The following is a 12,100-nucleotide window of genomic DNA, read 5'->3' as shown; positions in this document are numbered from 1 at the left end:
ACTGAAACTGGAAGCAACACTGAGCTTGGCAGAAATGTGATTGTAAGATTTAATTGAAAGAGTAAGCACACTATTACAAATTAATGTGGAGAAGGCAGCCATGGTGGAATCTGTCTTCGGTTCCATATGGCTCTCCATTGCTGCAGTATTTGGACGTCATACAGCCTGTCATGCGTTTATCCTCATAGGAGTCTCTCAACTAGCTAAGAACTATTACCCCCATTTTACAGCTGGAAAATAGGAGCTAGGAGAGATATCTGACTTGCCCGAAGGCACAGAAAGGAACTGATCAAGGGTAACCACTAATCTTTTCTTCCTTTCCATATTGCTTAAAATTTTTCCCTAATGAAAACCACTTCTTAACTGGTAAACTTACACTATGCACTGCAGAGAGAAAAAGAGAAGTTGTCTTTTAAAAATAAATCATTAAAAACCAGTAGCTTTAACAGTTTACTCTAATTGCAGTTTAATTTTCAGGTTTCCTGCACAAGATCTCAAACATACCATCTTATTATTGAATAAAACAGTAATTGTTACACTATACTTGGCTGATTACTGATCTATTGGTCAGAATTTTCTTCTTTTATGAAAAATTACTTTGGATTTTTTTAAATGAAAATCATACATTTTTCTGGCTATCATCTGCTTTATACAAACACAAAATTATCTTTCCTGAAAATGTGTTTTATTAGTGAAAAAAATGGTTAAAGCAGGTTAAACATATCTGCAGCAGAGGAATTTTGCTCTGAATTTCCTAGACGATTTGATGATAGTGTCACTGGGTCAAAGACTGCTGTCTTTTCCTCTTGCTGCTTATATTAAAGCCTTGTTCATGTTGCTTTCTCTTTCCAGGATAAAGTTCCCACAAAGAGGTTGCGAGCTGGACAGAGATATGTATGTGTTTAGAAAACAAAGCTTGTCTTTAAATACGATCCTATCCTGTAAAAAAAATCCTGTAAAAAGCCCAAATTTGACCTTATCGACATCTGTCTCACCTGTTGATTTAATATTGTCTTAAGTTTGAAAAAGCTTGCCAATATCACCCACACACAAAAATAGGGAAGTAGTACAGATGTCGATTTTGTTTGTTAGAATGGGAAATGAAATGTGGAATAAGGAATTTTTCTTTGTGTTGCTTGGATGTGGTGGCATAATAGACTAACAAAAAGAAGCCACTTCCAAGCCAACTCTGGGAGTTAAACAACTGCAAGAGGTACAATCAAGCTCTCTGCATTCACCTTTGCAGAGGTAAGGAGCTGCAAGATAGAAACCCAGCAAGACTGATCTTTCAAAGACAGAACAGCCACCTGACCTAAAAAACCTGCTGATTGGTTATGTTTCATTTGCATAATGCTAGTATCAGTTGCAAGGTTTTCATACACATCTTCTTAAATAAATCTCTACCTGGACTCACAAACTGTAGTCTGGTCTCCGAGAAGTTGAAAAAATTGCATTTCACCTTTTTGGATATCATACTTTACAGGGACGAAAGTGCACCAGTATTTATGATCTCACCAGTCTTTCAATGAAAAGGAGAAACAGGCAATGAATTAGGTAATTTTTTTCTTCAGCTTGTTTATTTCTTAAAAAGAAGATCTCATCACAGGAATATGATGGGACCAAATAGCAAGAGGTACGTTCCTTGCTCAGCAGTCCTTGAATGTGTTATGCCAACAAACCCTGCATTCCTGAAACTGCGTTTCCCTACTCCTTCAGGAAAGCATACACAACACTCTCTCTGCTTTTCACCTTAACACACGCAGGCTGCAAACTCTGCCATCTGAAAAGCCCTTGGCACAGCCACTGACAAGTTTAAAGATTTTTGGATTAACGACTCACCTGATAGCAGCTATTAGCACTTCTCAGGCTAACACTATCACCATAGCAAATGAAGATACCAAAACAGAGCAAGAGAAAATGTAGTTTTTCTTAGTAAGGCAATTTATTATGGGTAACTAATTCCTGTCTCACCTACATACTCCTCATAATGACTTTGCAGCTCTGCATAACGGTGTGAAGATTGCTGCCACCTGACAACTGAGCAGGCATCTTGATTACCCTGGGGTACAGGACAGATGGGGTCACTCCACACCAGCAAGCTGCTGAGCCTACTGATCCTACCGGGGAAAAAAGGATTGGCAGGAGGGATTGGGGAGGATTTCTAAGCTTGGGCTTAGAAACTTGGGCGCAAACTCAATTGCTTTGCCTCCAGAGCGATAAAAAATTCCACCTGCAAAAGGAGGGAATAGCAAAGGGAACCTGTGCTATGGGTGATGCTTAAAGGATGACATTTGTGGGAGGACATTTTCCAGACTGCAATAAAAGCAGCTGACAAAACCACTCAGGTTTTCTGCACTTTGAATGATATCAGTAAGTAAGGACAGACTCTGTGGTGAAGAAGGGAATTATTTTAAGTCCATAAGCACTTAGGAGCGATGTGTGTCTTAGCTGGTGGGATCCAGAGAAATAGGATGGTCAGAGCCCTGTCCTCGGAGCTAAAAGATACTGGGGTAGGAGTCTGAGCTGTGGCACTTTACTTGCTTCAAATTTTCAGGCACTGAAGTTTCTTAAAAACATGGACATATTTTTCCAAAGTATTTTGTACTATTTTTTTCTAATTAGCTTTCAACAATGCCTGTATGATGAAGATATGAAACCTTCAGCAGATCCTTTCTTTTTCAACACGAGATCCTGCAGTAAAGCAAATATTAGTCTTTGCTCAGGCACAAGTCCTGTGTGAGCTGAAGGAAGAAGCAAATGAACCCAGAAATAAGCAATGACTTAGGCAAGGTCTGTTGCATGAGAGTTTAAGAGCCATACTAGAATTGCCTTAGACCTTGGAGATAATTCAAATCCTAACGTTTCTTATAGGTGTGGCTTCCTAACTGGTTTTAGTCCCTTGAAAGCTGTGTCATGGCTAAAAGCGCAGTCCTACTCTTCTCATGGATGGGGTACATGCCCCCCTTTCTGTGGTCAAACAGTGATCTGGTCACTCTGCAACAGCTCAAATATCAGTACTAGCACAAGGAAGAGTCAGGAGCTGGAGCAGCTGGAAGCAGGAAAAGTGCAGCCATTCTCTTCAGCAGCTGCAGGAGCTCAAGATCATGAAAGTCACCTCAAGTTAGGAAGGGTCCAAGCCAATACCAGCTGAATTTAAAGGCGGTGTTTCCACTGGCTTTGCCTCGTGTTGCTCTACGTAAACTTCACCTCAAGGGCAGGTGAGCCACAGTCTCTGTTTTCTTCTTAGATGTGGTACGCTGGATGGAATCATCTCTGCCAAAAGCTGTTTCACAGATGTTAGTGTTTCTGGTAGCAGCAGCCTCCCAGCACATATTTTCTTTATAAATCCAGTAAAGGACATCAGGAGATGGGCATAAGATCACCTCCCTCACACATACGAGCCTGTGAAACGCTGGCTTCCATACCACAACACAGTTGCAGCTGCACAGGCCCATCTAGACCAGGGCTCTAGCTACACCTTCCTTCTCGAAAATAAAGGCAGAGATCCTCTGGTGTTGTGGACCCAGAAGGATCCTGAGGCATGTGCTGTGTACTGAAGATGACTGACCTGCCCACAGAGCATTTTCAAAATGCCTGCTTCACAGATATTGCCACATACCAAATCAGTGTTACCTTGATCAGCCTTTTGTTTGGAAGGCATATGTTTTTTAGGCTATGAATATGCATATGTGCTTTAGACATGAAACTGTTATCTTATCTAAGTCCTTTTGATAATATGCACAGTGCCTAAAACTAGAGGATGGATATATTTTACACAGTCTGTGGTTAGAACTGACCCATTTAAACATTTGTTATTCTGCTTACCTTTAAAGTCTAGTATTTATTACACAAATACCAAATTTGGTTAGGATCTTTTCCTAACAGGAAATTTTCTCTTTTCATTGGTCTAAAAAAAGTTGGCCTAGGCTGCCATCAAAGCAAAAGGTAAATATCTATACTAAGAGCATTAATTAACCAAAGTTGAAGCTTTGAAAATAATTATTCCATGGGTAAGATGAAAAAATTTAAATCATAAAAAAGAAGTTGTTTGGCAGTCACTTCAAAAGAATATAATTTCTTTGAATGGCCCATGACAACTTATATGCGTTACGATAAACACTTTTTTTCTATATAGCCTGACTTTGGCAATGGTGAAAATTTAATATCTTAAATTTGTACAGATACAACATAATACTCATCTGCAGATCAAGCAGGGCCACGAAGACTTTCTTACCTGCCAATAAAAAATCATTCACTCAGGACAGAGGGAAGTAGGCAGCTTCCACATTCTTGCAATTTCTTTTATGAATTCCTCTTTGGAGAAGCACCCAGAACAACAAAGATTCTACTACTGAAAATTTTGCTCTTCTTTGCAGAATTTTTTGGTTATTCTTTAGCAACTCCATTAATATAATCATTGTGATGACACAATGTCATAAGACTGAGCAAAAGGAAAGGAAGAAGAAAAACTGAAATTCAAAATTCACAACTTTATTGATACACTCTCAAATATGGCATTTCTAATTCTTATATTGACTACCAATACTGGAATCCCAAACTTGTCCTTGCCCTGTCTGTATGTACAGAATGCAGTTTTTTCCCCTTCTGCTCTTGTCCTCCCATCATAGTATTTTAAAACTGATTTTTTATCATATCATTTTACCAGACTATGTACCCCAAATCAGTGCCTCTGGAATCTGGACTCTTCAGACCAAGAAAAAAACATTGGTGGTAATGCTGCAACAAGTGCTTCATTAAACAGAACTGCTGCCAGCTAGTGAAATGGTTCAAAATGGACGAAACAATGGGTCCTTGAAGTTTTGCGAATAGGTCTATGAAGCCCACTAAGCACCTTGCAGGATCAGTCCTCAAATTCTTACTACTTAGAACCAACAAATTTCGGAAACTGTCTTACTGAGGCTCAAGCTAGAGTTACAGTTAGAAAGGTTCCCTTTGGATGAAAGTGGAGAGGCCAAAACATAGGAATAAAGTCCAATTCTGATATGTTAGGCCCATTCACACTGCAAATGCTTAGTACTTACCTGTATATAGCTTCTTTAAAGTTTCCTGTATCCACGCCAGCCTTCCCTGAAGTGATTGAGATCCAAACCAGATGGAAAATTTACCCTGATGGAAAATTTACCACAGCTTGGATCAGTACTACCTTTAATCACAGTATTGCCTGCCCTAAAAAAGGGGAATACATCAAGTACTTTGGTAAATGTAGCTACCACACATGGCAAATGTCAAGATTTTAATGACACTCACTTTTCAGTGCTTTCCATCTTCAAAGGGCTTCCCATTGGTTGATACGCTTTAGAGTAATGACAACTCAGAACTGCCCTGCAAAGTAAGTGCTCAAAGTATAAAGTTCTCTTCTGGCTTTCTTCTCTCTCTTGAGTTCATTGCTCCAAAACCTTTAGGAAGGGGGCTGTATTCAATCATGGCTACATAGTCCTGACACGTTAAAAGCTGTTTCATGACAACATGGTTAGTAGCTAGTTCCTTTGCTGCTTGATTTGTCCAGCCATTTCTCATGGTGATGAAAAAACTGGCTCAGCCTCCAGGCTTGGCAGGGAGGATGCAAGCCTGCCACGGCTAAGGCCTCAGTCTGTCTGTTACGAGTGTCATGCCCTTAGACTTTGGTGGAAGCCAGAGGGTAGAATAAGGGCTTTGCATTTCCACTACAGAGTTGGCTCATCTCTCACCACTTATGTCTTCCTCTGTTGTTCTTTAATGCCACACTTCATTAGGTAATTCTTTTTTTCTTTTAATTTAGCCTTCAAGAACCTTTTTTCATAATAGCTCCTATCCATGGGATAATTATGCTTAGTTAGCTGTACTCAACAATGATGATTCCATAACATGCCACAAACAGGTGCCCATTAAATTCCTTTATTGGAGACAGAAACATTGCATAATTACAGACTTGATGAGGAAAACTGCAAATAGTATAGACTGTTTCTACTGCCAGCAAAATACAGTTATTACAGGATTTATAGACATACAAATATAAAGTGTTTCTTTCATGCCAGATGGTCTCTGTGTAACAATGCCATTAGGAGCATTTAATTGTGCTTCTACAAAGCCTTTAAAGAAGAATGAGGTAGAGTTTCCTTTAGTTTATCCAGTATTTTTTCACACATCTGTCCTTTAACGCTTTTATATGCTCAGATCCTTGTAAAATACCCCGTTAACTTTAACACTTACGAAAACAGAAACCCTTAAGAGGTGTTTACTTCTCCCTCTTTAAATTGTTAATTTCCCACTGCTTACATGCTACAGTTCCAAGAACTACTACCGCTCCCTTCCAAATGCCTTGAACATTAGGTAGATTGGGACGTCTTTCTTCCCAAATTTACTGCTCCTCCTGAAATTGTGTGTAAACAGTTTCAAATAAAACCCTCACTTGGCACCACCATAGCAAAGAAAAACCTTCATCATTCTGTTACTTTACTGTAGTAGCTAAATTACAGACCAAGCCATGTCCCAAGGAGATGCAGGGAATAGATTCACTCCTTCTCAACATCCATGACTACAGGACTGAGTTAATGGTGTATTTATTACCTACCTGCAGTCACAGCCAACTACTGGCCCATTAGAAGATTGATAGAAATTATGGGGACTGAATAGATCACTGATTGTAAAAACCAGTTTCTCATTTTTAGACAACTTTGAGCATTGCCTGTTTGTTTTGATCTACTATTTTACTGTTTCATGATCTATATAAAGTGAGTTGCAGGTTTCAGTCAATTAACTAGGGCCCAATTATGAAAACGTAGGCACAGATTTAAGTATTTAAGCAAGATAAGAGGATTCTTAAATAGCAATCCACCATCCTGCTAGACATTTGGTAGTCTTAGGCAGTCTCTGTTTAGGATTGAATGAGAATGGTAATGCTGTCCTTCTGACTTCCTGCCTTGAAATATGGAGATGGATAATTTTACTCTCAAATTATACTCTCCTTCTTCAGCATACCTGCTCCAGAGAGAAAAGACTTTTCACCTGACTTTTAGCTCTGGCATCTGCCGCTAGCATTTAGTACTTAATGAAAAGCCCAGAGTGTGCTAGGGCACAGCAGAGAAAAAAAATACTATTTCACCTGAAGAGCTCACAATTATAGTAGAGACCAACTCATAGCCAAGAGGGGGTTTGGCATAAAGGAAGAAGGCAATTACATAAATAATAAGAATGCTTACTTTTTTCTCTTAACCTACTGAGACATGATAGTTTTAAGCTAACTGTTCTGTGATATTGTATCAGAATTTTAAAATGAAAAGCATAGAAGTCATAAAAAGGTGCAAAGTTTAAAAGATCACATGTTCATATCTTTATCACTTTGATCAAAAAGTAAAAGAAGATCTGTTCCCGCAAGATGTTACTGCCTAAGATCACTTTGGAATTCCTCCGTCTCTTAACTTAAATGATTGTTCCATGCCTAACAAAATCAAGTCCCATAAAAAGTCAATATTATGAGGAGAACCAACTCTTGGAAACCTTTTCAGCTCTTGGTTGGAAAAAAAAAGCACTAAGCATATTTTATCTACTTTTCCCTGTACAGCTCTTTGGTCAATAACAAAAATGATCCTGGAGAGCAGAAGGAAGCATAATATAAAGGACTCTAAAGCCCTGGAGAGCTCTCTGGTATACAGCAGTTAATCATTTCTACAGAGATATCTTCTCTTTTCCTATGTTAACTTTATACAGCAGATATTCTAAAGTAAAGACTTTCAAATTCTATAGGCAAGGTCTTAAATCCTCTTTAAGGTCTTCCTATGAACCTGGAATTTAAGATGCTTTTTTTAAAGCACAGCATGAGAATTCACGACTGAGTCAGTCACAATAAATCAAGTTTCAAGGTAAGCAAACTCAGTATAAATTCACGTTCACAGACAGGGATGAGGGTCTAGCCATGCTGTTAGTAGTAGTGAATTTAAGCATATCTCTTTTTAGTAAAGTTGGGTGTGGTTAACCTTGCTGGGGCGGTCAATGATTTTTATTTCCATCTGAGCTACTAATCCCGAAATTCTGTTCAAAGTTAAGGGGTGACTATTCTAATTCAGTATTTTTCCCCACCTGCTAGGCACTAATGTATTTGACTGCTCAAGTTCAAGCTAATGGAGAAGCCAGTTTTAGTTATGGAGTTGGGGATATATTTGCCAACTGTGCAATAGATGGCACCCAAATTTCGCATAATCAGGGAAAATATCCTGGGATCCCCACTAATAACCATCATGCTCAACCAGGGCATGGGCAGAAGCATTGTAACAACAACATTTTTCAGCAGTGCAATATCAGTGCCCTCTTCTGCTGTTACGATTAAAAATACAGCTACTTATTAAGAAGTAACTTAGCTTAAATGATGTAGGAGCTATCTGTTTTTACAAATCTTGAGGGTAGTGACAAAATACAGTAAAACACAGCTCTTTGACACCTCTCAATTGCTAAATCTTGCAGTAAAAATGTTCAGAGAATTTGTAGTCTAGACTAATACAGAGGTCTCAGTGCTACATGGCAAAGTGTATGTCTAGAATAGTTGCAGTCTAATGATTCTACACTGAGAGGCACAATGCTTCCACAAGCTTCACTGTTCAATAAGATTGTGTTCACCTTCACCTCTTGTCAAGAACTGTTATGCGTGCAACTTTAAATTCTGAATTGTGTATTGTAATTGTTTGTGCAATCATACAGTAAACCTTAAATATATTTCTCATTAAAATAACATTTTCCTTCTGCATAATCAATACACTTCCACACTCCATTTTGAAGCAACCCTTCAAATACAGTTCTTTACTTGGCATCTTTCTCTGCTGCTTAAAAAGCTCTCTGGAAAGCTTATTAACTTCACTTATAGTCAATCTGTAGTGAAATACCTTTTTTTACAAAAGTTGGATTAGAGTTAAAAGCAGTATAGGTGGTAGTACTACTACTATTACTTTACACTTAAAAAGAGGTTAGATAACTTGTCCAGGATCACAGAGCCCATGTCAGTCTGTGCTGGCATTACATACGCAGGCGTGGAGGGGGTTAAATGCAATTTTGCTCCCAACACCCTCAAGAGGAACAAAATACATTTTTTTAAATAAATTGTCACTACTGTTGAAAGTAAAGCCAACGGAAAATGACCTTAAACGACCACTTTCAGACATGAGACTGAGTGACATCATGACGAAAGGGGCTGGGGAAAAGGGGCGTGCAAATCTGTGTGGAGGGGAGAGAAAGAGAACAGGGAATGGCCTACCGCATGCTCAGCCATCATTTATACCTGCCTACCTCTCTGTATACAAGCTACTATCTTGGTATCCTATTTCGGCCATCAAACCAAAGAGGGTTCCTTCTCTAAAGAGGTGGCTATGGGATCACTCTCAGCTGTTTTTCTATCTACCTCCTTGGAAGTCCTACGTGTGCTACATGTAGACATTTCAATTAACTCACACTCCAAATGACTCTTTCAAATATCCCATTTTTGCAAATGACTACTCTTCATGCTTGAGGAAAAATAAGTATACATAAGAGACTCAGTCTCTCAATTAAACTAGGTAAACTGTAAAGCAGGGTTTCTCAAGAAAGAGGAGGAATGGAACTGCAATTGCTTTTCGGCTGATGGCTTGAGATAGATTAACAGGTGTAAACAATATCACTAGGCAGAGAGATCCTGCAGTTTTGCTTTTGTCTCGTCAGATTTCCCTCCCATATCTCAGAAAAATCATGTTTGCTTTGCACCGCTACAGACTGAACAGTAGCACAGAGTATCTACCCTGTGCAGGAACCTTTGTTAGCACTTTCACTAGAGCCTGTCATTCTAAATCCTCAGCGAATTTACCCTGCTTGCTGTTAAGAATCTAGTTAAATAATACCATTTGCTGATGCCATAACTCTTGACATCAAGAAAGCTTGTATGAAATTCCAGTTTCATGAGACGTTCTCTCATTTGAAGGACTTCTTTCCTATGCATGAGTCATACTCACCAAACCGAAAATTAAGAACATGCCCAATACTGAAAATAATAATCAAAAGAATGAAGGTGGGGGGGGAGAAAGAATATGCAAAAATTAGAGTTCATTATTATCATTTTAAAGTACCAGTGTTTGTAAAGCATAAACACGTGAAAGGCTGAATCTCATTTGATCAACCCAATTAAACATTAAATAATTGCAGCCAATTATGCAAATATCACACAACAGTATTAATTTGTTGATCTTTTCTGAACAGTCTCAAATGCTCCTAATGCTAGACTATTTTATGTCTTAAATGATCAATTAGCAGAACCATAACTAAGTGATGAAGAATGGATAATTGCCTAGTTATGATGTACCATACTCTTTCTATGTAAATCTGCTGCAATTAAACAAATAGGCCACATAGAAAAGAGATGTGCAGATGTTCTTTTACAATTATGAGCTCAGGGAATACCACAGTTCCCTCCTAAATTTTGCAGAGTAAAATTGGGAGAATGCAATATCAAATACTCACTATTATTTACAAATATAATTTCTTTCCTTTGGTTAAAAAACAGTGACAATGCATGGCAAGACTGCATGCAAGATAGGAAGAAATACATTTTACTGACCTGACAGCTACCTTATTTAGGTTCAATATTTAAAATCTAGAGCCTATTCACCTGGATCTCATTTAGAAACAAACACAACTCTGAGTTGACACAGCCAGAGTAAAGCAATTAACCAAGGTATTAAAGACAACAGCTGAGCATACACACGCTCAATCTTTTCATTCTTCTCTGCTAGAAACAGCCATACATTTCTACAGGTCATTCCAGTTTAAACCCTTACAAAAGAAGTGCAGTGAAAGGAGAGGTTTCTCTCTGGTCAGTATAGGAAACAGTGCAAACCACAATCAATAAAACAACCTCATTTCCTCACCTTAAATTACTTGCATCCAATTTAAGAAGAGTTTTACATAACTTTTAGGTTCTCCACCACAATCAAATAATTGTTCTAACTTGCCCTTATTCACTCTGACTAGGGAATAGATTAGTGCTGGTATACTGATGCCCTGGTGGGGATTTTTGATATGCGATACTTCTTAACTTTGTTAACATCGAGAGATGTTAAGGGATCATACATCCAGTTTCCCATGCATTTTAGTTCGATATTTCCACCTTTCCTTTTGCTGCTAGACCTAGGCTGAATATTAAGGGAACAGATTACATAGTTCAGTAACAGCAAGCCACATATGGTTTCTCATTACATAATCTTTAAAGGGCTCCATGCCATGCGCATTCTAGTTCAAGGCACTCTTTAGTTATGGTACTTGCCTCATTGGATAAAACTCTCTACCCCAGACTGCATCTTGACATAATCCCAATATTAATTTTTCCACTCATCTAATGAGAGGAAAAAAGAAAGACTACCAGCAGCTTGTAACACATAGTAAGATACTGAACAAAAACCAGAACACAACACAGATTCAATGGTAAGAAGAGCAGATACACAGTACTATCGCTACTGTAAATGAAACAGCATTTTGTGCTTGCAGGTATATTCTAACGAGAAAACTGTCCAACATATTTTAACAATGGTTATATTGTCTGAGAGAACCTTCAACTGTTCTTCATTAAAATAACAGATTGGACTGCAGTGAAACATAGTAAAGTTATCATTTGAGAGACCAAAAGAAACTGATGGCTAAGTAAAGTTTGTCTTTAAAATACGTCCAAAATGAACAAGAAAGCAATACGGCTACTTTTCAGTTGCTATGAACTGTTGGATGAAATGACACTTTGCCTTTTTAAACTATGTTAACAAATGCCAGTAACAACTAAGGATTGTGACAAAGCATAGGAGATATACTAGTGAGTATTAAAAAAAAAAGTGCTAATTATTTCCCTTAATACTATGGCAATAAATGCCTCACTTTCATTTCTTATGGGACTACATTAACGTCAATAAAGTTCCACCAGCTTCATGCTGAAGTAGCACTTTGAAACATTGATACGCAACATGGTGATCCTTTTTGGCCAGAGACATCTTAAAGCTGTTTGACAAAGCTGTGTGCAATAACAGAAAGCTAATAAATATTATAGTATATGTTACTATACTATTGAGGAAATTATTTCCTTAACTATGGGCTACATGCTTTA

The sequence above is a fragment of the Struthio camelus genome, chromosome 1 (assembly GCF_040807025.1).
Source record: "Struthio camelus isolate bStrCam1 chromosome 1, bStrCam1.hap1, whole genome shotgun sequence".
Classification (NCBI taxonomy): Eukaryota; Metazoa; Chordata; class Aves; order Struthioniformes; family Struthionidae; genus Struthio; species Struthio camelus.
Note: the sequence above shows the minus strand (reverse complement) of the source record.